We start from the raw sequence: 24,768 nt of genomic DNA on the forward strand, positions 1-24,768 counted from the left end.
TTGCCAGCCGACTGTTGCATTTTCCCACGCTTTGGAGCGGGTTCATCGTGTGTAGTCCACTCGGATGACTGTCGATTGGACTTCGGAGTGAAATGATGGAGCCATGTTTCATCCATTGTCACATATCGTTGCAAAAATTCAATTGCAATGGGTTTATTACGCTTGGTCATCTTTAAACACAGCTCCGAATCGTCAACTCGTTGTTTTTGGTCAAAAGTGAGCTCGCGCAGCACCCACTTTTCACAGAGCTTTCTCCACTGCATTCACCGCCTTCGGTGCTCATTTCACCACGTCTAAACTAAGCATACCAATCCTTGAATGTTGATTTTCATGGAGCAGTGTCCGGAAACCTGGCATCAAGTCAAGTTTTTGCTTCAACTGTATTTTTTCCTTTCAAAAAGCAATATTTTGTCAACCCACGAAATTCGTTTTATCCATTTTTTTCACAATAACAAAAGTTGTTTCACTCAAAATGCTATAATTCACAAACTAATGGTCCGACAGCTGTCAAATTTATACACGTATATTTAGAGGGTTAGGGCTAACTAAAAAACATGTATTTAATTTTAGTAGCGCCGTCTATGCGTCAGGCCGGGGACTTTTCTCAATTGACACACTGACATTAACTTATACACATACTTAAACAAATTCGTGTGGTTCGGTTGGCTTCAATCTTCTAATTACCTGCGTATTATCTAATAACTGTATTGCTTCCACGTTAGTGTGATTTAACAATTTTAATTCATGTTATAACGTGAAATCTTGGATCACTTCGTATATCCGTTTGATTTTGAGGTTATCGTGCAACTCCTTGTTGGTTAGATAGCGATGAGCATTGGTAATTTACCGTAGAACTTTGTTTTCGATGCGTTGTATTACTAGTTGGTTTGATGTTTTAGTGCAACTCCATATTTGTATTCTAGAAGTTCAAATTGGCCTTATTGACTGATAAACGAATCTCTTTGATTTTAGGTCAAGTGTATCTTCGTCGACCAACCAGCACAGCTGCTTGACTTTGAGCCTAATCTGCTCTGTTTTTGTCTAACATGATGTTTCCAATTTAACCTAACATCGAGATGCATGTCGAGATATTTAGTTGATTCTGCTAGAGGAATCGGGCATCCGTTAAGTGATATAAATAGATTCTTGTCATTTCGCCGCAACACAAAATTATTATAGAGAGATTTGGAGCTATTAAGCTGTATTTTTCAGTCTAGTCCCTTTGTAGATCTTGTTGACCGCTATATGTACGTTTTCTGCAGCCTTTGATAGAGATACATCTTTTGCCATGACAACTGTGTCGTCCGCAAATGTTCTAAGTACTGTGTCTTTTGTTGTTAGAATATCAGCAGTACAGAGCAGATAGAGGAGTGATCCCAAGACACTACTCTGTGGAACTTCAGCCGAAGATTGAATATATATTGTCAATATATGTGGTAACTTCCATAGGAGAAATCAAATTTACAGTTACATCGGGCTGATAAACAAGATTTATATCTAATTTAGATTCTGTATGATTGTTGGAATAATATTTTAGCTAAATGTTCTGCAAATAATTCAGCTTTTTTATCGCTGTGTCGAACCTATTCATATAAAGTCAATTAATAAATCACTACATAGTATAAAACATTGTCGCCTTTTCTGTCCCTATATCCCTATGTGCGCTTAAATCTTTAAAACTACGCAACGGATTTTGATGCGGTTTTTTTTCAATAGATAGAGTGATTCAAGAGGAACGTTTATATGTATAATACATGCATAATATACTAAGGCAACATTGCTAATTTTAGAGGTTTCTAACGTGATGTCGTAAATTAACCTATTTTTTTAGGCTTATTTAGCAATTAGCAAAAACGCTGCCTAACCCTACGAGTTAGATCAAATTAATGTACTACAGTATTGTACACCATAAAAAGGTCTACAAAAAAGTCCGCGATGGTATATGTTTATCTTTTAGGGATAACCCACATTAACCATTTTTATTGTTTACTTTTTACGTGAGAAAATGGCTTATTTACGAAGCTATTTTAAGCAATACGGCATTAATCCTTATCGAATTAAGTACCTTAAATACAGTGTGCAATTAATATAGATCAATATGGTTCCTTACAGCATGTAAATTAAACAAATATTTTCGGAGATATTACAAATTTAAAATTTGCGTTTAAAAATGTGTAATGTAATAAAAAGTGTATGAATTTAGATATTCCAAAGATAGCAGGAAATCTTCATAGTAAGTATAGGGGAAGAGGAATTGTTTTACTCCAAATTTAATGCGTGCAGGCCAAGGGCAGTAATGAATGAACCAAAAATACTGGATCGATTTTAATCATGTTTTCATTGAGTGACATAGGCATATATATTTTATGCCCGTGCAAAGTCGGAGCGGGCCGCTATGTTTTTATATACAACGTTCATATTTTTTCTGTAGTGTATTTAATTTAGTATCAGCATTGCACCCGTGCGAAGCCGGGGCGGGTCGCTAGTAATAAATAAAGCTTGAAATAAAAAAAAGCCCAAACGTTATTTTACAATCCTTAATTAATTAAACTTCTAGTGCTCAATGAAATCGAATTATAGTTTGCACCTTCTACTGTTAACTGTTACAGAACCCAACATCAGCCGTCGGTTTGTTGCTGCAAATAACTTTATACATCATTCGTTTTACAGCCGCTATAATTTGTAACCTAAAACCTCCTATTGTGAATCGGAAACAATAACCGTTATCGGCGATTCCGACAGCAATCTGTGCAGGGCCCGATTGTTTTTCAGAAAGTCGCGTCGGTAAAAGGCAATGACGGCATCGGATGACGAACGGGTTAATCAACAATGTTGTAACGACAGGCCGTTTCTGAAGATCCTATTTATAAGATGCGACTCGAAATTGAAAATTCTAATGCGGTGGAAATCCTGATGTTTACACGAGCTATTTAGTCGGGATACTGCGGCCATTCTGCTCCGTACGTAGGCTAGGAGCTGATCCTAATTACGATAATAACGATGAAGACCAGATGTACCATTAACTAATACTTCTACGCAATTATATGAAATGATACTTGTTTTAAATTATTTATTAAATCAATTATCCGCTGATTATATATCAGTATCGTATATAGTTTGTAAATATTACTAACTATTTAAAAACTAATAATTATTTTAGTTAAAAGCACATCACATGTTACAACTGGTTATTAATTACAAATATCTAATAATATTTCCTTCATATTGTTCTTCAAGTCCAAATCTAAGAGTATAGATCTAAACTTAATTAAAATTTGCATTAACGTAATAGTTCAAAGAGTTTTTGTCTGTTCAATTTCCTGATCCTCAAGTACACTTTCAAGTCCACTGTCGTAGTTGTGGTGCTTCAACGTTTTTATGATCACGCAATATTGATGATTTTTCGTAATACATTTAATTTCTAGACCGTTGGTACCCTTATATCTTTGTGGATGTAGATTCTAATGTAGATGGTCAAAACAGTTTAAAATAATATCGACACTGCTGAGTTGACCTATTGGACTCAGTAGGACAGATTAAGGATTCTATCAGTGACTTATATTTCACATTAAAAATTACTACTTAATTACTTAACTACTGTATTGTAATTATATATATATATATATATATATATATATATATATATATATATATATATATATATATATATACATGACAAAACCGAAGTGGACAGGATGACAAAGCAAAAGTAAAAAACATTTCGAACGTATAGTAGTGGGACAATTTATAGTGTGGGAGACTATACGGGTTTAGAAACTCTGGGCAGGAAAAAAGACAAGAAGAGGACCAGGAAGACAGAAAAGAAGGAAAATTCTGATCGAAGCAAGGATATTAAGTAAAAGCAAGAAAGAAAAGAAAACAGATACCTAACAAAGTACTATATATATATATATATATATATATATATATATATATATATATATATATATATATATATGTTATACTATAACTAAGTTATATGATAATAATTATACTGTAAATAACATGAGGATAATTTTAATACTAATTAACTAAATAGAAATCAGAATTTAGATTCGAACCAATCCCAATGAATCGCTAGAAATATAATAAATTTCATGTATCAAATTTCTAAAAAAACTTTATGAAAATAGTTTTATTATTAGAAAATTTGTATCAAAATGTGTAGTAGGTATGGTTAAATCAAATAAAAATTAATTATGATATGCATATTATATAATTCAATTATAATATGTATATATGTATAGCTTCTATTTAATTAATTGAATTATACGTAGATACAAATAAAATAAACTTGATGTTATTAGCTCTCCATTGAGTGCAATGATTTCTGTTAGAAGCACAGCATTAAAAATCGCATTGAAATGTCAAGGTTAGTTAAAATTCACTTGTGTAAACGAATATTAGTGTGGGAATTTAACAATTAAAAATAATATTGCAACTTTGGCATGTGATCGGAAGGTAGGTTTCATGAAAGTCCTTGAATCAAGCTAAGTTTATTAATGGAAACCCTAAAGAACATTGAAGAATTTCTTCAAAATTAACTAATTTTTATCAAATATTGTATTTCATCAAATAAAAGCAAATTGAACATTATTGTCATATTTGAAAATATTTTTATGGGTTTCCTCTATTTTGATATATACACAAAAATAAAACAAAACCAGGAAGATTTAATATTATCTTAACTAAAAAAAATAATTTCATTTAATACTTAGTAATCACAGTTGCAGTTTTTCAATCATCAAGTAATTTAACTGAAATGCTGTTAATTATACCAAGATATCATACTGAGAATATCTTATACTATATATATAGACTTATCAATTAATGCATTGTGGAAATACAATGGCTCCAAGCTTATTAAAAAGAAAACAACGAATAAATAATTAAGTATTATATAATTGTTGATTGTTTAAATTGACTCGAGTGTATTCAGTTAGATGTTATCGAGTCACAAACGATCATCTAAATTATAAAATACGTATTGTGTTGTTAAAATAAATTAACATCACCGGCAGATAAAATATATTGTTTTCTTGCTCCCTGTTTTCGTGTTACATTAATTTGAATATTGTAGTATCAATTTAGTTCCTGCATCTGAATTGAAACGAGCTTTTGTACTTAGAGCGTCCGTGTATATTTTAAGATCGTTATTAAACAAAATTAAACAACATCTTATTAACAAAATCTTATGTTTTAAATCGATAATTGCATATAGCAGACGTTGAGTATTCTTTTTAAAAATACTCTCAAACCATAGAACGTTTCGCTGAATGCATCATTCTACTGAATAGTTAATAATAATAATAATAGATTTTTAAAAATATTTCAATGTCTTACCTGCTGATAAAATAAATGTTAACCAAAAAGTGTCGCAAGTATAATTATTTTCTTGTATTTTTTAATAGCCAAGAAAATAAAAAGAGTATAAATATTGAATATAATTTATCAGGAGTTAGGGTTAATATTTTTTTAAGGAAATTTAATTGCTGCTGTAAAAACTTCTTCAAATCGTTTCGAATCTATGCAATCGCTGGAACCTTTCGAATCTAAATTTAGTTTTCAAGATTTTAGGAAAGAAGTTTTGACAACCAAAAGACTTGAACAAAAATTGAGAGAGTTAGATCGAAAAGAAAGTCAATGAATACAAATTACCTATTATTACCATAAAAATAGTGAAAAGTGTTTTACTATTTATCATTGACAATTTTAATCTTTATGCCCTATTATAATAATTTTCAAAAATAGTCTTCTAAAATGCTGCTCTGAAATATATAAAAGGCCGCGTGGTACGCAACTCTCAATAGTGTAATATATCAAAAATTTAATAATAACTGATGCAACGGAATGTATTTTCTGGAAATTAACAAAGATATTGATAACAATAGCTGGCCTAGGAATAATAAAGATAATGCGGAAGTTTTCACTAAACACTTAAAAAAACTATATAATCCGTATCCGTCTGAAACATCCGCAACAGAAGTAAATGACATAGTTGACATTCTTAATATTCCATTTTAAATAGATCTGCCACATGAGATATTTGCTGCTAAGGAGGCAAAACAAATAATAACGAAAGAAATCAACGCTCAAAAGGAAGAATCTTAAAAGACTTGAAAAAAAATTGAGAGAGTTAGATCGAAAAGAAAGTAAATGAAAACAAATTACCTGTTATTACCATAAAAATAGTCAATAGTGTTTTACTATTTATCATTGACATATCATATATAAATCTCTGTAAACCTAAATTCGGCACATTTTACTCAAGGTCGCGGTTAGGACGACAGAGCCAGAATGTTAAAAATCAGTCGAATGAAACTAGTAGAACCGAAAAGAAAATAGTCGCTGGGGGCCAAATCTGGATAATAAGGTGGATGAGGAAGCAATTCCAAGACCTATTCATGGGTTTTTACCATATCGGTGCAAAAATGCTTTCGTCGGTAACAACGCTCAAAAGTGCGTCCACTGCGTTCACCGACTTCGGTGCTCATTTCACCGCGTCTAAACTTACATAAAACAAACAAAAAAATGCATCGAAAACATAAAGGGCCATTAGAATGAGCCTCTTGGTGCAAAATTTGTTGATGAATAAACCTGAATTTTTGAAATAATATTTTTCCTTAGAAAGTTAGTAAGTTTTATTAACTTTTAATCATGTTTATAGTGAAATATAGAGAAAAAAATCATTAAACAAATTTGTAAATATATTATTATCTCTTCCATGAATACTACATCGATTTCTGTTTTACGCCGAAAAAGAAATAATTTTGAACCTGAACTGTTTCCTGGAACGGTCAGAGCGAGATATCGAAAGAACATTGATCGCATTGACTTAGTTTGCGTTCGAGATACGGCGAGGATCCATCCGATTGGCTCCGGTCCGAATACCGGCCGTGAAACCGCCGATGGCCTTTGAACGCCCGGGAACTATCTCAAATGTTAAAATTAATTATTGTTCCAATCACCTTGACGGGCTCGATAGGCTTCTTTGTAAATAAAGTGCGGTTCGCGATTATCTGCTTATACAATCGGCGCAAAACTTCACATAACGACTGATTTTGAAAAACTACTGCATGATGTTTTTACGCATCTACATTACTCGAAATATATTTTATTTCTGGAAGAGAAAGATAGACTTTGAAAGAAACATTTCATTTATATATTAGACCTATTTTTTAATTTGAATATTTATTGCGAAAAACCGGTACAATGTGTTTTATTCAAAATACTGTATTTTCTCAGGCGAACTTACCGTCGTCGTCAGCAAGCTAGCCATTACGGCAGCTATAAGATAGCCTTCTGGAAGGCTAATAGACTCCAACAACATGCCTGGGAATTTAAAATGTTCTTATATAAACAAAATATTGATATTATGATGGTATCCGTAACATATTTCACGAATAGGAACTATTTACTGATTCCGAAATACAAGCTATTACCACAGAGAAATAGAAATTTAACTCTATAGGAAATTTTGGGGAAATGTTTCGCAACGTCCAACATGTAGATGTCGCTACGTTTAACATATTACTTGTTTTATTCGCTACGCTAAGAACCGCGACATGATCTGATTGGTTCCCTTCGTTCTATGGTTTGTTTATTTATTTTATACGCCATTTCCAATATGCCTTATATAGAGAACAGTGTGGTCAGCTTTTTATTAGTATATATAAGTCGGTAGTTGAAATGCATTCTCGTTCTGGATGCACAGATAGTGAGGAAATGTATCATCGTTTTCCGCTAAAAAATTATCCGGCAATCTTTAAGAAATGGGCCGAAAATATTAAAAATCCTAAACTGGTTGAGTTAAATATGAAACAGAATGATCGTTACCGCGTGTGTCATAGACATTTTTGTAATACATTTAAACTTTCCTTATGCCTAGTATATGTACAAATGGAATTGGACCAAAATCAAAATTATATCGAAGGTAAATTGAACGAGTCAGTCACATTTCTGTTCATATTTGTTACCATCACTTTCTAAACTGTCTTACTATATTTGCAGTGCCTATTTCCATCATTCCAGGCCCACAACCATGGTGTTCTAAGCAAGTGTCATCGACATTTGCACAAACTTTATAAGGTAATGGTAAAGTTTGTATTAATTTAGGCAGTACCCCCCTTTCTGCTCACTGTTGCCGTTAATTACTTGACTTTATAACTTCAGTTCCAGATGTTCCTATAAGTTTGTTTTTTCTATAAGTTTTACGTTGTACCGTAGTGAACATTTTAGGATATTTAAAAAAGTTTTTGAAAAAAGAAATTAATTGTGATTTTTGTTTACATACAATTATGAATAAATCAGTAGACCCACAAATTGAAACTGATTTTATACAGGCAAGACAATATCTTGTGCCCCAGACTCCAACAAAATTATTTTATTATACTGTCAGTAGGTCTTTGAGCTATCTCTTTTAGTTTACTCAGCGATATTGCCACGTCGATAATATAACAAAGTTTTTGTCAAATGTTAAAAAAAAGTATTAATATCTTTCAATTGTACTTTCTATAATGATCTTTCAGATAAAATATTAAAAGTACTGACAATGTGCGCTATATAATTTTGAGTAAAACAGGGAACAGAATTTTAAGAGGGAAATACACAAAATTTGCTTTCAGAATGAGAAAACAAAAAGACAGAACTCTGATAGATCCTCTTAAATTGATGGCACTAAATAAATATGAATAAGGAAAAAGACGGAAAAGATAATTTTGATTTGCAATGTATCAAAGTTTTTTATTTATAGTTTTATATATATATGTATATAATATTTATATTTTATAGATATATTTATTTTTATATTATGTTTATATTTTATAGATAAATTAATTTACGTTATATATTTATATTAATTTATTGCTATATATTATAATTATTTTTATTTATTTTTACAGATTATATTTATATTGATATTTAGTTGTGTTGTATTTGATAAATTAATTTCATAAAAAAATGTTTCTTATTTATGACGCCCTCTGGATGTTGAGCAAGAAAAACTTTGCGCCAGAGTCCCTTATTGAATTACATCTCTATTAATCTATGGCTATTTCAGACAAAACACCCAGATAATAAATCACATGGAGGAACATCCATAATTAACCGTGAAAACACTGAAAGAGAGAAATTCAGCCAGGACTATTTAAAAGACACCAGTGTCACCATTGAAGAAGTACACGGGCGGCTTTATCCACCTAAACACGACAACAAGGCAGAACAATACCACGGTTTCTTTAACACGCTGGGTAATAGATACATTGCTATAGGAGGCTACTATGTAAAACTAAATTAATACCACCAAAAAAGCAGAGAACTGATGAAAGCAATGAAGACATATAATCTACAGCATATCTCCACTGACGAGCAAACATTTTGGTCGTAAGATAGGAATAAAATTCTCGATACCATAGACTTTTCTGTTACAAAAATATTGACACCAATATATTCAAAGCTGAATCATACTTTGAGCTATCATCTGACTCACCAGTTATTATAAGAATCAATTCAAATATTGTCGATAAGATAAAATCGCCCTATTTGCATAACACACTAACTGCCATTTATTTAGAGAGACACTTAACAGTTTAATATATCTAAAATTACCTTTCAAAACTGAAAGAGATACAGAAACAGCAGTAATAAATATGACAAATAATATACAAAAGGCCGCGTGGTACGCAACTCTCAATAGTGTAATATATCAAAAATTTAATAATAACTGATGCAACGGAATGTATTTTCTGGAAAGTAACAAAGATATTGATAACAACAGCTGGTCTAGGAATAATAAAGATAATGCGGAAGTTTTCTCTAAACACTTAAAAAAACTATATAATCCGTACCCGTCTGAAATATCCGAAACAGAAGTAAATGACATAGTTGACATTCTTAATATTCCATTTTAAATAGATCTGCCACATGAGATATTTGCTGCTAAGGAAGCAAAAGAAATAATAACGAAAGAAATCAACGCTCAAAAGGAAGAATCTTAAAAGAGCTCTCAGAAAAGTGTAATAACGTTTATATTTAATGCCATAAGACTTAATTACTTTCCTAGCACTTGGAAAGTGGTTCTGTTATTCGTGATTTCCAAACTTCCACACTATTATTCCAAGCCATCAACTTGTCTTCTGTAATAAATACGGAACAACAGAAAAAATACATCGATTAGTCAAATAAATTAACAAAAACAACCACTTTTAACAAGGTTCATGGTTTCTTTGAATAACAGTTCTTAGTTGCAATGGAGTATTTAAAAGTATCATAATGGTTTAATCGCTTTCGTTAGCATGCATCGTGAACTATGAATACGTGACGTTACTCACAATTTCAACCGGCAATCATTAAGGCGCTCAATGATGAAACTAGTTACTTTAAATCAGCCTCAGACAAGAACACATCTTTTAATCATAAGATATAGATTCTGCTTATAATCGGATTCGGTTTTTTGTTGTTCCCGTTTATATTCTCATGCAAATAATGCGAATATTTTGAAAGCATTGAATAGTAATTGATTCTTAGTAGCGGCAGTTTTCCATATTCCACTTTCTACCGATTTTAATTTGCGACACTATGTCTCAAGGCAAACTAAAGAAAGGAGAAAGGAAACGTTGAGAAATAGGTATCCACTACAGTATTTAAGATATTCACTATAGAATTGTTATTTTGTAAGATAACATTTTCCTGGATAATTCATGAATTTTTATGACCCAAAATTAGTTCTTCAGTTTCAGAATATAAAAATATATATATATATATATATATATATATATATATATATAATAACAATAAGCAATTAAAATATAAATATATTAAATAATTTAAATATTGATAAAATCTTTTATACTTTTTTTGTCTAACTGTGCTACAGTTTTGTCGAGTTGTTCGATTATTGTCAGCACGATTTTAAGATGAACCTATAAGTAAACAGTAGATATGTGTAATGTTTACGTGAACACTATTACTAGTTATCTATAATCATAGAATTTAAAAGTTAAAAATGTATTTTTATTAAGAGCTGTAATGAAAAATGTGCAGTGTGATAAAGTTTTGTCGCCGAGATGTGAAGAAATTTATTTTACATATTTATCTTGAAGAAACTTGCATATGAGAAATATTTAATAATGTTTCAGTTATATATTTAATTTAATTTCAATCTATATTAATAGTAACTTGCAGGTCTCCAGTATGTCAGTAACGATAACTGAATAATTACTATATTATTTAACAGTGATGTAAACTATTATGAGATGATATAAATATTGGGAAAATGTTTTTTCTTAATTTATGGCTTATTTAAAATCTCGTATTTAGTATATACTTAAAAGTAAGTCCGAAAAGGAAGAAAATATGCAGCGAGAGTTTATTGAAAATTATGTGGTATTTATGGCAACATCAGAATTTTGCCATTGTGCTTATTTTCATTGTGGAAATGTTGATGTTAACGAAGAATTTCTTGTTGTCTTGTTGGTCAATCGTGAAAAAAGTAATTAAAATTCTTAAATATTAAAGTACACCGACATATTTCTTTTAGCAACACCGATACGGGACTACGGAACAGCTGAATATTAATCTGTGTATATCCGGTTTTTGGACCTGAGCAACCAAAAGCTGTTTATAAGGCAAAATGAATCTAAATCTACAGCTTCCCTTTTTTAAAATTGGTTCTAGTTTTCGAAACATTCAATAAATTCATTGTTTTACTATTTTTGATAATTAGCGGTACTTATTGAATTAAATACCAAAAATCAGAAATTAACTGTAGTTGAACTGAGTCTTTTAAACAGAGATTAGTTTCACGTATTAGGGTCCAACAGTAATTAGTCAGTATGCTTTCATCCTAAAACTCCTGGTATAGCTTATTGATTTTCATTATATTTTGGTGTAGTCGCTAATCCTTCTTTTTGTCCAGGTTTTGTGGAAAAAATCAAGATGTTAATGCAGAAAATATATAATAAATAAATAGTAGTTAAATTAATATTAGAAAATATCTAATAGTAGTTAATACCTTGAAAAAAGTCCATTATAACTTTATTTAAATGATAAACTTTCAAAGTTAAAAAAAATATACACCCTGTAGTTTATATACGTTAAAAATGTTAATAAATTATATTTTAAACATTACGCTTCTTTTACATTTGATATGAAGAAATTTATCTAAAACAACCACAAACTTATGAGAGCTCATAATAATGTTACTGCATCAATTTTAATTTAAATATGCAAAAAAACTGCACACAATCTGGGAGTTGATGAATCAAGAATTGGAAAAGGCCTTGTGTTGTCTTCGAGACGATCCCAAAGGCAGGAATAGGTCTTTACTTATCAGAAAATCTGTTTACCTATAATCTTAAACATTTCGCCCAAGTCAAAATGCCAAATGATGTAAATAAAAATATATTAAAAATAACGGTTGCAATGGAAACAGGTCCTAATTTGGACCGGCCCATGAATTTTTATGAACCTCACCGCCAGGAAAGACAGCATTTCTTATATTTATTAATTCTAGACCATTCATGACATCATTTAGCATAACCATCAGACCGCCAATACGTATCTATTTTAGTAGTTGGTGGGAAGTTTGTTTAATGATGGTATAATATGAAACACTGCGGTAACAAATTTGGGAATCCTTAAAATTCACTTACAGCCTTTGTTATCATTTAGCCGCTTTCCGTTCTTATTCATGTAAAATCCCTATTTCACGATTTTTTCATCAATCAAATGGCCACAAAACGTGATTGTTATTTTTGAACCAGATCAACGGAGCACACGAATTTTCAAGGACAACGCAGCACGATGGAGACTTGAATCTTTTCTTACTACTATTTCTCAGTTTTGTTTTGTTGGAATAGTTGTACAAGACCCAATAGATAATATGGAATCTTAAAATGCATAAAATATTAATCAATCTGTGATTAACTACGAAATTAGCAACATTGTAGCATTATATATTGTAGATATTAATAAATATAAGTATATGTTAATATATTCAGACTTAATTAATTAGCTATCATGTCAAGTATATTTCTATCTGTTCTGCTCTATTTTATTGTCGTTAGATTAGGATTAATGTGTTCTGTAAAAATGAAGAACTATAAAGTAATTCCGCTTTTAATAAATTAAAAATGAATTTATAACAATAATAATTTACGCCGGCTTGATTGATACAGTGGTCAAGGTGACGGGATGGTCCTCCTACCATTGTGATAATCGTTAGTTCGAATCCTACTGAGGTATGGTCGTCAGTTTATGTATGTGATTGTTTATAATTTTGATTGTACAAGCGGCAAGAGTAATCAGTCCAGTCCCGCCAGTAACCAGGCTGGGTAAGACCGTATGGCTTGTGTAGTAATCTCCAAGTTGGTCATTCGTCAATCTGTAGACTTAATTCAGAGGACCGTGACTGGAATGTCAATACCAGTCCAGATAAACCCTATTTGGTAAAAAGGAGACTTTAAAATATAACAATAAATATGTTTCACGCACTCATTTGATTTTCAAAGTGTAAATAGGATTTTTCAATTTAACCTCAAAATTTTCTTTTCTATTATTGGAAATTGGAGACTACTAATTTTCGCCAATTATGACTGTGTCATCGGAAAATATTCCATAAACGTTAACAGTACATGGTAACTATAAGCCGTGAAATAATACAGTAAGAAAAATAATAATAAATAAAAAAAAGTTATTAAACAATCGAAGTATTATGTAAATTATAAATATATGAAAAGAAAATATAATAAGAGAGCTTAAATAAATCGATAACATATACGCACCAGTAAGTTATGATCAAAAATGGTTCGATGGATAGATATCTGTTTAATCTGAATCAGCATCATATATTCCTTTAAAAAATATGTATTTAAATTAAAACAAAAATCCTTTATAAAACCTCTTGATTTAGATCTTTATTTTGAAAAAATCTACACCTTAACAACTGTAGAAGCATATTTTAAGATCTTATTGTAAATTTGATGCTGACAACAGACCATGAGAGAATATTAAAAATAGGATTAAGTTTTAAAAAAGAAGCCTACTTGTAAGTTGATCAATTATTAGAGTAGCGCCTATTAAATATGATCGAAATGAATCTTTCGAAGCTACGACGAAAGAGCTGAATTACGTAACGTATGTCAACTGAATCATATAGAATCGACATTAGATACAAATCAGCCCGATGTAGTTTAAATCTAATTTATTCAATGAAAGTTGCCACAGGAATTGACAACAACCTCAATCCTAAAAAGGCTCCTAAAATTGATGATATATCACCTGTGTTAATGAAAGAGCTCCCAGTAAAAGCAATAATAATGTTGACATACATATTCTATGCCTGTTTGAGACTAAAGCATGTCCTAAGGTTGCTCGAAGAATTATGCTGAAAAACCGTCAGAACAAGTTGGATCTCTAAGGCCTATGTTGGTGCTACTTGTGATATCAAAATTATTTGAGAAACTGCTGTTACATAATTGCTAAATTTCTTGGTATACATCTTGATGGTAGGTTAAATTGAAAACAACATTGGAGCACACACAAAAAGCAGAGCAGATTAGACTCAAAGTCAACTGGTTAGTCGGAAAATACTCTCAACTTCACCTAAAATGAAATTCTTAATCATAAAACCAATTTGGACCCATGGAATGTAAACATAAAGTTGCCCTAAAACATTATTTCAACTAGTAATTCAACGCAGCCAAACCAAAGTTCTACATTTAATTGCCAATGATTATCACCAGGTAACCAACAAAATACTGCACGAAGACCTTGAAATTAAAAGGATACGAAGTGATAAAAGATTTCAGCTTAAAACATGAGACAAGTTCGCTAAATTATAACAAAGTGCAATCAATACAGCAATTGCAGGAACACGCAGGAAACAGAAGATTGAAGCGAACCAAACTACACGAATTTGTTTAGTATATAAGTATACTAGCGACCCGCCCCGGCTTCGCACGGGTGCAATGCTGATACTAAATTAAATACACTACAGAAAAAATATGAACGTTGTATATAAAAACATAGCGGCCCGCTCCGACTTTGCACGGGCATAAAATATGTATGCCTATGTCACTCAATGAAAACATGATTAAAATCGATCCAGTATTTTTGGTTCATTCATTACTGCCCTTGGCCTGCACGCATTAAATTTGGAGTAAGTTCATACAATTTTTATTACATTACACATTTTTAAACTGTAATATCTCCGAAAATATTTGTTTAATTTACATGCTGTAAGGACCCATATTGAGCTATATTAATTGCACACTGTATTTAAGGTACTTAATTCGATAAAGATTAATGTCGTATTGCTTAAAATAGCTTCGTAAATAAGCCATTTTCTCACGTAAAAAGTAAACAATAAAAATGGTTAATGTGGGTTATCCCTAAAAGATAAACATATACCATCGCGGACTTTTTTGTAGACCTTTTTATGGTGTACAATACTGTAGTACATTAATTTGATCTAACTCGTAGGGTTAGGCAGCGTTTTTGCTAATTGCTAAATAAGCCTAAAAAAATAGGTTAATTTACGACATCACGTTAGAAACCTCTAAAATTAGCAATGTTGCCTTAGTATATTATGCATGTATTATACATATAAACCTTCCTCTTGAATCACTCTATCTACTGAAAAAAACCGCATCAAAATCCGTTGCGTAGTTTTAAAGATTTAAGCGCACATAGGGATATAGGGACAGAAAAGGCGACTTTGTTTCATACTATGCAGTGATTCTTAACTTTAGCTTAAGCAGTTTAGTTTTATTTTACTATATTGATTTATAAATTAAAATTATACTAAGCATACCTAATGTAAGATGTAATTAATAAAAAAAATACTTTAACTTGGTTACGAGTGATTATGAGACTACGAATTTGAATAAAATATAACATTTAAAGTTAAAATATTATTTTTTTATTAAAAGAAAAACGTCGGAATTTTATTTATTGAACACATAAATTCATTAGAAAGATATTAATATATTATAAAATAGAATTTTCTTTGTTTTTGATATTCATATGAACTGAATATTTTTTTCAATAACAATTTCTACTATGTTTAGAGGTAGTTATTCATACATCACACTGTATATACCATATAAGCAATAAAACGTATGCGTAAGTATTAAACTCCTGAAGACATATATTACGTATACATTACGCCGAAGATTTATTCCTCGGGTATCATCTTAGATTCAATGATGTCTCCTCGTTATACATACATAATTCAGGGAGACTATTGAAATGCACAAGTCCTCACACGTTCAGATTTGCGTAATGTATGCTATGGGAACCACGAGAGAAAACGTAATCTGATGCCATATGAATAAAAACACACACGCCATATAAGCCTAATCGTTTTATATCGAAATATAGGGCAATTTAGTTATTGAAATCGGGTAATAAATTGTTTGAGGACTTACCGACGTCATTGGGTCGCATAATGGGGCGGAAATCAAAATAATCCTAACCTAATTGTTTTAATTTCACATTCACATGCACAAATTTCACATTTCACGTAATTTTTTAAACGTAAACATTCATATATATGTATAATCGTGCGGCGAAACGTTCTATACTGTCACATTAGAGCTGTCTTGAAATACAGCCCTAAAAACACCCCCACGAACAGGTTGGCCCTGAAGGTGAACTGCGGTTAAGGCCATTTTCTGTGAACCTGTACCTTTCTCCGATTAATCAACGATGAACGCGTCTAGAGACAACTAATATATTCCGTCATATTAATTTCAAATTTGTATATTAGTCCACAAATTATTTATAGTCTAATTATTAAAAAGTATTATCAAATTATATGCTTCTTAGTAGATAAATGTAAATTTATTTTACTTATTTATATCTTAATTTTTTTTATTAATATCCTAGAACGTCAACAATCTGCCCGTGTCCAATAAGTATTACTATATGATTTCAGTTATATAATATAATATAACTATTCTGACATGTAGTAGATCACAGTAAGTACACTGTACAACTTATAATCTAAATTTTATTCTAGATACTATTCTAACTTATTATACAGTTTATCCTAACTTATTCTAAAAACTATTCTAGCTTATTCTAGATATTATTAAATCTCACTTTATGTGTCTAGTAATCAGTTCGTATGGCAGTTTGCGTTAGAGCCTATGCACTTCATGCCATCGCGCACATTTAACTGTTTGGTGAGTGCATTGGAATGGACTAATAGTCTTTCAGAGTATTTCGCACTAACACACTGAATCACACTCGTTATGGGTTCTATGGGGATATCGCGTTGAATCAGTTTGTTGCAGACGTAATATGGGGCATCGACGATGACTCGCAACACTTTATTCTGGAACCCTTGGAGGATATCTATCTTAGATTTGCTAGTAGTACCCCCACAGTTCAATACCATAAGTCCAAATGGGCCTAAGTATTGACTTATATAGCAAAACTTTGTTATCTAATAATAATTCATAATTAGCTAGTATATTTGGTTCAGTTTAAGCCCAAGCGTTTTGTAACTATATGTTTCTTCCATGTCAAGCGTCGATCGAAATGCATTCCCAGATATTTAACGTTGTCTGATTGCGGAAGTTCATGATTATTCAATTTTACTGAGGGACATGTTCTTCTGCAAAGGGTGAATGTCACATGGGTAGATTTTGTCCCATTTGCTTTGATACGCCACGTTTTCTACCACAATTCGACTTTGTTAAGATGAAGTTGGAGGTTTCTTGTTGCTGATATTGAATCGTCGTGCGATGATAACAACAATAGGCCAAGAACACTGCCCTGCAGAACACCCGAATATATTGGATGTAAGTCAGTGTATTCGTCACCCTGTTTGACAATAAAATATCTGTCTGTGAGGTATGATTTCAGCAGTTGAAAATACGTATGGGGCAAACGTTTTTTCAATTTAACATGCAGTCCAGTGTGTCATATCTTGTCGAAGGCCTGAGAAATATGGAGAAATACAGCGGAGCAATATTTTTTATCGTTTAGGTTTACGTCTTAAGACATATAAATACCACCCTAGAATATATCCAGTCTCATCCAGCATGGTGGGGTGACTGGAATTATTTTTTCCTTGTTAAAATGTACTCTCTTGCTTGATGTACCAACAAAATTATCGTAAATATAAATTTACAACAATGCCCCAGAAGGATTCAAACCCCCGACTATCGCAGCACTAGGAAGACCGTCCTGTTCCATTAACCACTACGCCAATTAATACAGAAATATTTTAATCATTAATTTCATCATTATAATCCTATGATTAAAATGATTAAATGTTAAACAACCTGTCTATTTAACTATTATTCAATGTGAACAGACGCTAATCGTAGAACACTCAAAATTGCACTTTCGACATTATAATTACTACATAAGCCCATCAAACACTTTTAGAAAATTACATTTATATTACTCCATTATATACTAATAGTCTGATTTGGTTACAGTGATTTAAAGTTGATGATTTCGATCTCACTGACAGGCAACGTCTTGAAGGGCGAAAAAAGTTCGATGATGAAGTACAAGATTTATTAGAAGAAAGCGCAGCCCAAGCGCAAAAAAAATTATTATTCATCTATTTCTAGGTGTTTACAATGTGATGATATCGGTCTAAAAAACAAGGAAATGGCTACCACATGATTTTTCTGACAATGCTACATCGAATCATTTCAACATCGCACTATTTAAAATGAACAATTATTAAAGGAGTTATGTAAGATTTTAAAATAAATACTTTTTTATAAATATTAAATTATTAAATTATAATATCTAGTACGTGAACATTTAAACAAAAATTTAAAATTATATAGGGTATGCTATTTATTCGTTAATTTCTCTTATTACATCTATACAATTTTGTAAATGATTGAAGACCACTTCTAATTATTACGAAAAACAATGTCAGTTAAAAGGTTACCATATCTGGCTTGTTGACAATTTATTATTGATGGATATTTGTGTGCTTTAATTGTTTGGACTAACATCAGTAACACATAAAATATTAATTGTTTTGCGACTCTTGTGACATATGACACTAATTTTTTGAACCCTAATATGTCTCTGTAAGAACTCCATTTACCAATTTCGGTAGTACTAGGAATTAACAAAGCCGCTATTCAAATCATTGTTGATGATTAGGCACACATGTGGTGGTCATTTTCTCTGATCTTAATTTTATTATGTTTTTATTTTGGGCTGAATTATGTGCTTTCATCAAAAAACTATTTTGCCTCTGAAGCTCAAAGTAACTACAAAGTTGGCTCCTCTATATTATATGAATAATTGATTGCAAAAAGACACCAGAAAATTATAACATTTCAAATGAAATAAACCTGTTATGATGTTACTAATGCTTAGAAGAACGCTATGTAAAACAAATACAAATTTTATATTTAACAACCATGAGAACCAAAGGAAAATATATGGTGTGAGACCTAATTGAGAAGACATTGAATAATCGACCTTGGGGCCTCTCTTGAAAAACTGTTTTAAATGTAGAGGAAACAGCAATTAATAAAATTGAACTAAGCATTGAACTTAAATCAAGCTTCTTATTATTAAAATAAGAAGATAATTGAAGCCATAGAAGAAATAATTGGAGACATGTTGATGCATAAAGTACTAAAATATTGGACAGGTTTGTTGAACAAATGTTGTTTTCCAAAAGTATAATTCTTAATCTTATTACCTATGTAATAATAAAGGAACAAACTTAAAAACGCAGATTCCAAAGGTAAGTGAATTCCTCACAGACCTCAAAATTCCTCTAAAAAGACCTAGATCAAGAGCATACAGAACTATTTGACAAATTAACAGTATCCGAACAAAATGTACTAGTTAATGGGTAAATATGCAGCCTTGTCAGTATATAATAAGCTTCTGGTTTATCAACAAGTCTTGAAACCATGGGATTATGGTGTTCAACTCTGGGGTTATACCAGCCAAAGAAATAGAAATATCACACAAAGATTCCGAAATAAGGCATTTCTAGGTGTGTTAATGCTCCATGGTACATTCATAATGAGAATCTTCATAAGCACCTGAACTGTCGATAAGATTATCAAGGACTATGTCCTAAGACATGAACACACGTTCTATCAGCACACCATGGTTGAAGTTCTCCAGCGTATGGATAATGATAGCTTAGTCAGCAATTTAAAGAGAGTAAAACCATTTGATCTAGTTCAGTGAGGTTATAAGTAAAACTTGGTAGCATATTAAAAATAGTGACATAGATGTCAAGCCCAAAGTGTCAATTGCAGAATAAGTAATTTTTAATTTTAAAACCTAATTTATGGCTTATTTAAAATCTCGTATTTAGTATATACTTAATATTTTTAAGTCCGAAAAGGAAGAAAATATGCAACGAGAGTTTATTGAAAATTATGTGGTATTTATGGCAATGTCAGAATTTTGCCAGTGTGCTTATTTTCATTGTGGAAACGAAGAATTTCTTGTTGTCTTGTTGGTCAATCGTGAAAAAAGTAATTAAAATTCTTAAATATTAAAGTACACCGACATATTTCTTTTAGCAACACCGCTACGGGACTACGGAACAGCTGAATATTAATCTGTGTATATCCGGTTTTTGGACCTGAGCAACCAAAAGCTGTTTATAAGGCAAAATGAATCTAAATCTACAGTTTCCCTTTTTAAAAATTGGTTCTAGTTTTCGAAACATTCAATAAATTCATTGTTTTACTATTTTTGATAATTAGCGGTACTTATTGAATTAAATAGCAAAAATCAGAAATTAACGGTAGTTGAACTGGGATTAGCTTCACGTATTAGGGTCCAACAGTAATTAGTCAGTATGCTTTCATCCTAAAACTCCTGGTATAGCTTATTGATTTTCATTATATTTTGGTGTAGTCGCTAATCCTTCTTTTTGTCCAGGTTTTGTTGAAAAAAATCAAGATGTTAATGCAGAAAATTTTTTTAAGAAAGATATAATTTCCAGAAAGTTGTGAACAACACTTTGGAACGGTGTCCATGCAGCTGCTTCATGAGCTGTTATACATATATAGCCAAAGAAATAGAAATATCACACAAAGATTCCGAAATAAGGCATTTCTAGGTGTGTTAATGCTCCATGGTACATTCATAATGAGAATCTTCATAAGCACCTGAACTGTCGATAAGATTATCAAGGACTATGTCCTAAGACATGAACACACGTTCTATCAGCACACCATGGTTGAAGTTCTCCAGCGTATAGATAATGATAGCTTAGTCAGCAGTTTAAAGAGAGTAAAACCATTTGATCTAGTTCAGTGAGGTTATAAGTAAAACTTGGTAGCATATTAAAAATAGTGACATAGATGTCAAGCCCAAAGTGTCAATTGCAGAATAAGTACTTTTTAATTTTAAAACCGTAGCAAATTAGGATATAAACAAATAACTTATTAGTGTTAATAATTTACTAGATTGCTATGATATAAAAATTATATTAAATAAACATGCAACTCTAATTCTACGAACTCACTGGCCGTAGCCTAAAATTACCAGATTAAGTTAGGGTTGGTTCGTTAAACATATACATGCAGAGGGTGGGTTTTCGTACCATTCATTCGATCGTCGGGGGAAACATTAATCATTTTGTGTTTTTAGCATTGCGATGTTACCTTAACGACGACAAGTTCTCCGGTAAGGTGCAGCGGTCGGACTATCGTCTAGACTTTCGCTTATCATTCCAGCGGATGGATTGTCGTAGTGCGGGGAGAAGCTCATCCAGCGACAATCTGAAAAAATAAACAGATTAAGTTTATTGCGATTGCGAAGGGGTTAGTGACATAGGACCGAAGGAACAGGGCGTTGATCTATGAACGGCTTTATAAGCGACGCCTTTGAACTCAGTTATTTAATTGGGATTAATACAAAATTAATACTAATTCGGTTTATTTATTTTTTATTAAATTAATTAGCTCTGCAATTAAAATTATTCTAAGTACATAAAATAACTTAATCTACAATCTATTCAAAGTCTTTTTGTACATAAATCATCAAGATATTTGATGTATTGTCTGCAGCAATTTGTAAATTCGTTCTAGAATCAAACAATATTTTCCTTGTCATTTTATAGACTGCTTTATAACATCCCTAAGCATACTTTTAAGGAAGTACCTATTCAACTAAGATACTTAACATTTTCAGCTACACACTCATTCATTTGATTGAACTGAAGAACAAAAGTTGTCATAATGCAAATATAGTCTTACAGAGAGTATTGAGCTCTATTTTAATATTCCAATAATTTGTTTTCTTCTAGGGACCATCTATATTCTCGCTGTTCTATGATAAGTTTATTTTTGTTTGTATAAAATCACGATAATCCATTGCAAATATCACGAAAAACTCTAATAATAACATAACTGTTTATGACAGATTATTAGCAGAAGTATCTTTGGTCTAGGCCATGTATTTAATATACAGTCCCGGTATCTTAACACATAAATACAAAAGTTGTCATAATGCAAATATAGTCTTACATAGAGTATTGAGCTCTATTTTAATATTCCAATAATTTGTTTTCTTCTAGGGACCATCTATATTCTCGCTGTTCTATGATAAGTTTATTTTTGTTTGTATAAAATCACGATAATCCATTGCAAATATCACGAAAAACTCTAATAATAACATAACTGTTTATGACAGATTATTAGCAGAAGTATCTTTGGTCTAGGCCATGTATTTAATATACAGTCCCGGTATCTTAACACATAAATACAAAAGTTGTCATAATGCAAATATAGTCTTACATAGAGTATTGAGCTCTATTTTAATATTCCAATAATTTGTTTTCTTCTAGGGACCATCTATATTCTCGCTGTTCTATGATAAGTTTATTTTTGTTTGTATAAAATCACGATAATCCATTGCAAATATCACGAAAATCTCTAATAATAACATAACTGTTTATGACAGATTATTAGCAGAAGTATCTTTGGTCTAGGCCATGTATTTAATATACAGTCCCGGTATCTTAACACATAAATACAAAAGTTGTCATAATGCAAATATAGTCTTACATAGAGTATTGAGCTCTATTTTAATATTCCAATAATTTGTTTTCTTCTAGGGACCATCTATATTCTCGCTGTTCTATGATAAGTTTATTTTTGTTTGTATAAAATCACGATAATCCATTGCAAATATCACGAAAAACTCTAATAATAACATAACTGTTTATGACAGATTATTAGCAGAAGTATCTTTGGTCTAGGCCATGTATTTAATATACAGTCCCGGTATCTTAACACATAAATACAAAAGTTGTCATAATGCAAATATAGTCTTACATAGAGTATTGAGCTCTATTTTAATATTCCAATAATTTGTTTTCTTCTAGGGACCATCTATATTCTCGCTGCTCTATGATAAGTTTACTTTTGTTTGTATAAAATCACGATAATCCATTGCAAATATCACGAAAAACTTTAATAATAATATAACTGTCTATGACAGATTATTAGCAGAAGTATCTTTGGTCTAGGCCATGTATTTAATATACAGTCCCGGTATCTTAACACATAAATACAAAAGTTGTCATAATGCAAATATAGTCTTACATAGAGTATTGAGCTCTATTTTAGTATTCCAATAATTTATTTTCTTCTAGGGACCATCTATATTCTCGCTGCTCTATGATAAGTTTACTTTTGTTTGTATAAAATCACGATAATCCATTGCAAATATCACGAAAAACTTTAATAATAATATAACTGTCTATGACAGATTATTAGCAGAAGTATCTTTGGTCTAAGCCATGTATTTAATATACAGTCCCGGTGTCTTAACACATAAATACAAAAGTTGTCATAATGCAAATATAGTCTTACATAGAGTATTGAGCTCTATTTTAATATTCCAATAATTTGTTTTCTTCTAGGAACCATCTATATTCTCGCTGCTCTATGATAAGTTTACTTTTGTTTGTATAAAATCACGATAATCCATTGCAAATATCACGAAAAACTTTAATAATAATATAACTGTCTATGACAGATTATTAGCAGAAGTATCTTTGGTCTAGGCCATGTATTTAATATACAGTCCCGGTATCTTAACACATAAATACAAAAGTTGTCATAATGCAAATATAGTCTTACATAGAGTATTGAGCTCTATTTTAGTATTCCAATAATTTATTTTCTTCTAGGGACCATCTATATTCTCGCTGCTCTATGATAAGTTTACTTTTGTTTGTATAAAATCACGATAATCCATTGCAAATATCACGAAAAACTTTAATAATAATATAACTGTCTATGACAGATTATTAGCAGAAGTATCTTTGGTCTAAGCCATGTATTTAATATACAGTCCCGGTATCTTAACACATAAATACAAAAGTTGTCATAATGCAAATATAGTCTTACATAGAGTATTGAGCTCTATTTTAGTATTCCAATAATTTATTTTCTTCTAGGGATCATCTATATTCTCGCTGCTCTATGATAAGTTTACTTTTGTTTGTATAAAATCACGATAATCCATTGCAAATATCACGAAAAACTCTAATAATAACATAACTGTTTATGACAGATCATTAGCAGAAGTATCTTTGGTCTAGGCCATGTATTTAATATACAGTCCCGGTATCTTAACACATAAATACAAAAGTTGTCATAATGCAAATATAGCCTTACATAGAGTATTGAGCTCTATTTTAATATTCCAATAATTTGTTTTCTTCTAGGGACCATCTATGTTCTCGCTGCTCTATGATAAGTTTATTTTTGTTTGTATAAAATCACGATAATC

The 24,768-nt window shown here is 31.1% G+C and overlaps 1 protein-coding gene across 3 annotated transcripts in view; it reads right to left on the reverse strand.

Moving 5' to 3' along the window:
* LOC143194637 (uncharacterized) overlaps nucleotides 1-24,768 on the reverse strand; it is a 228,698-nt gene that overhangs the window by 87,806 nt on the left and 116,124 nt on the right. For all 3 annotated transcript variants that reach the window (XM_076401355.1, XM_076401352.1, XM_076401354.1), the window contains exon 2: nucleotides 21,630-21,746. The gene's annotated coding sequence lies outside the window, so the exon portion shown is untranslated. The remainder of the gene's footprint in view (nucleotides 1-21,629; nucleotides 21,747-24,768) is intronic.

This window comes from Rhynchophorus ferrugineus, unplaced genomic scaffold (genome assembly GCF_030347505.1).
Source record: "Rhynchophorus ferrugineus isolate W39M unplaced genomic scaffold, kcgeb_rfMv2 rfM1, whole genome shotgun sequence".
NCBI lineage: Eukaryota > Metazoa > Arthropoda > Insecta > Coleoptera > Curculionidae > Rhynchophorus > Rhynchophorus ferrugineus.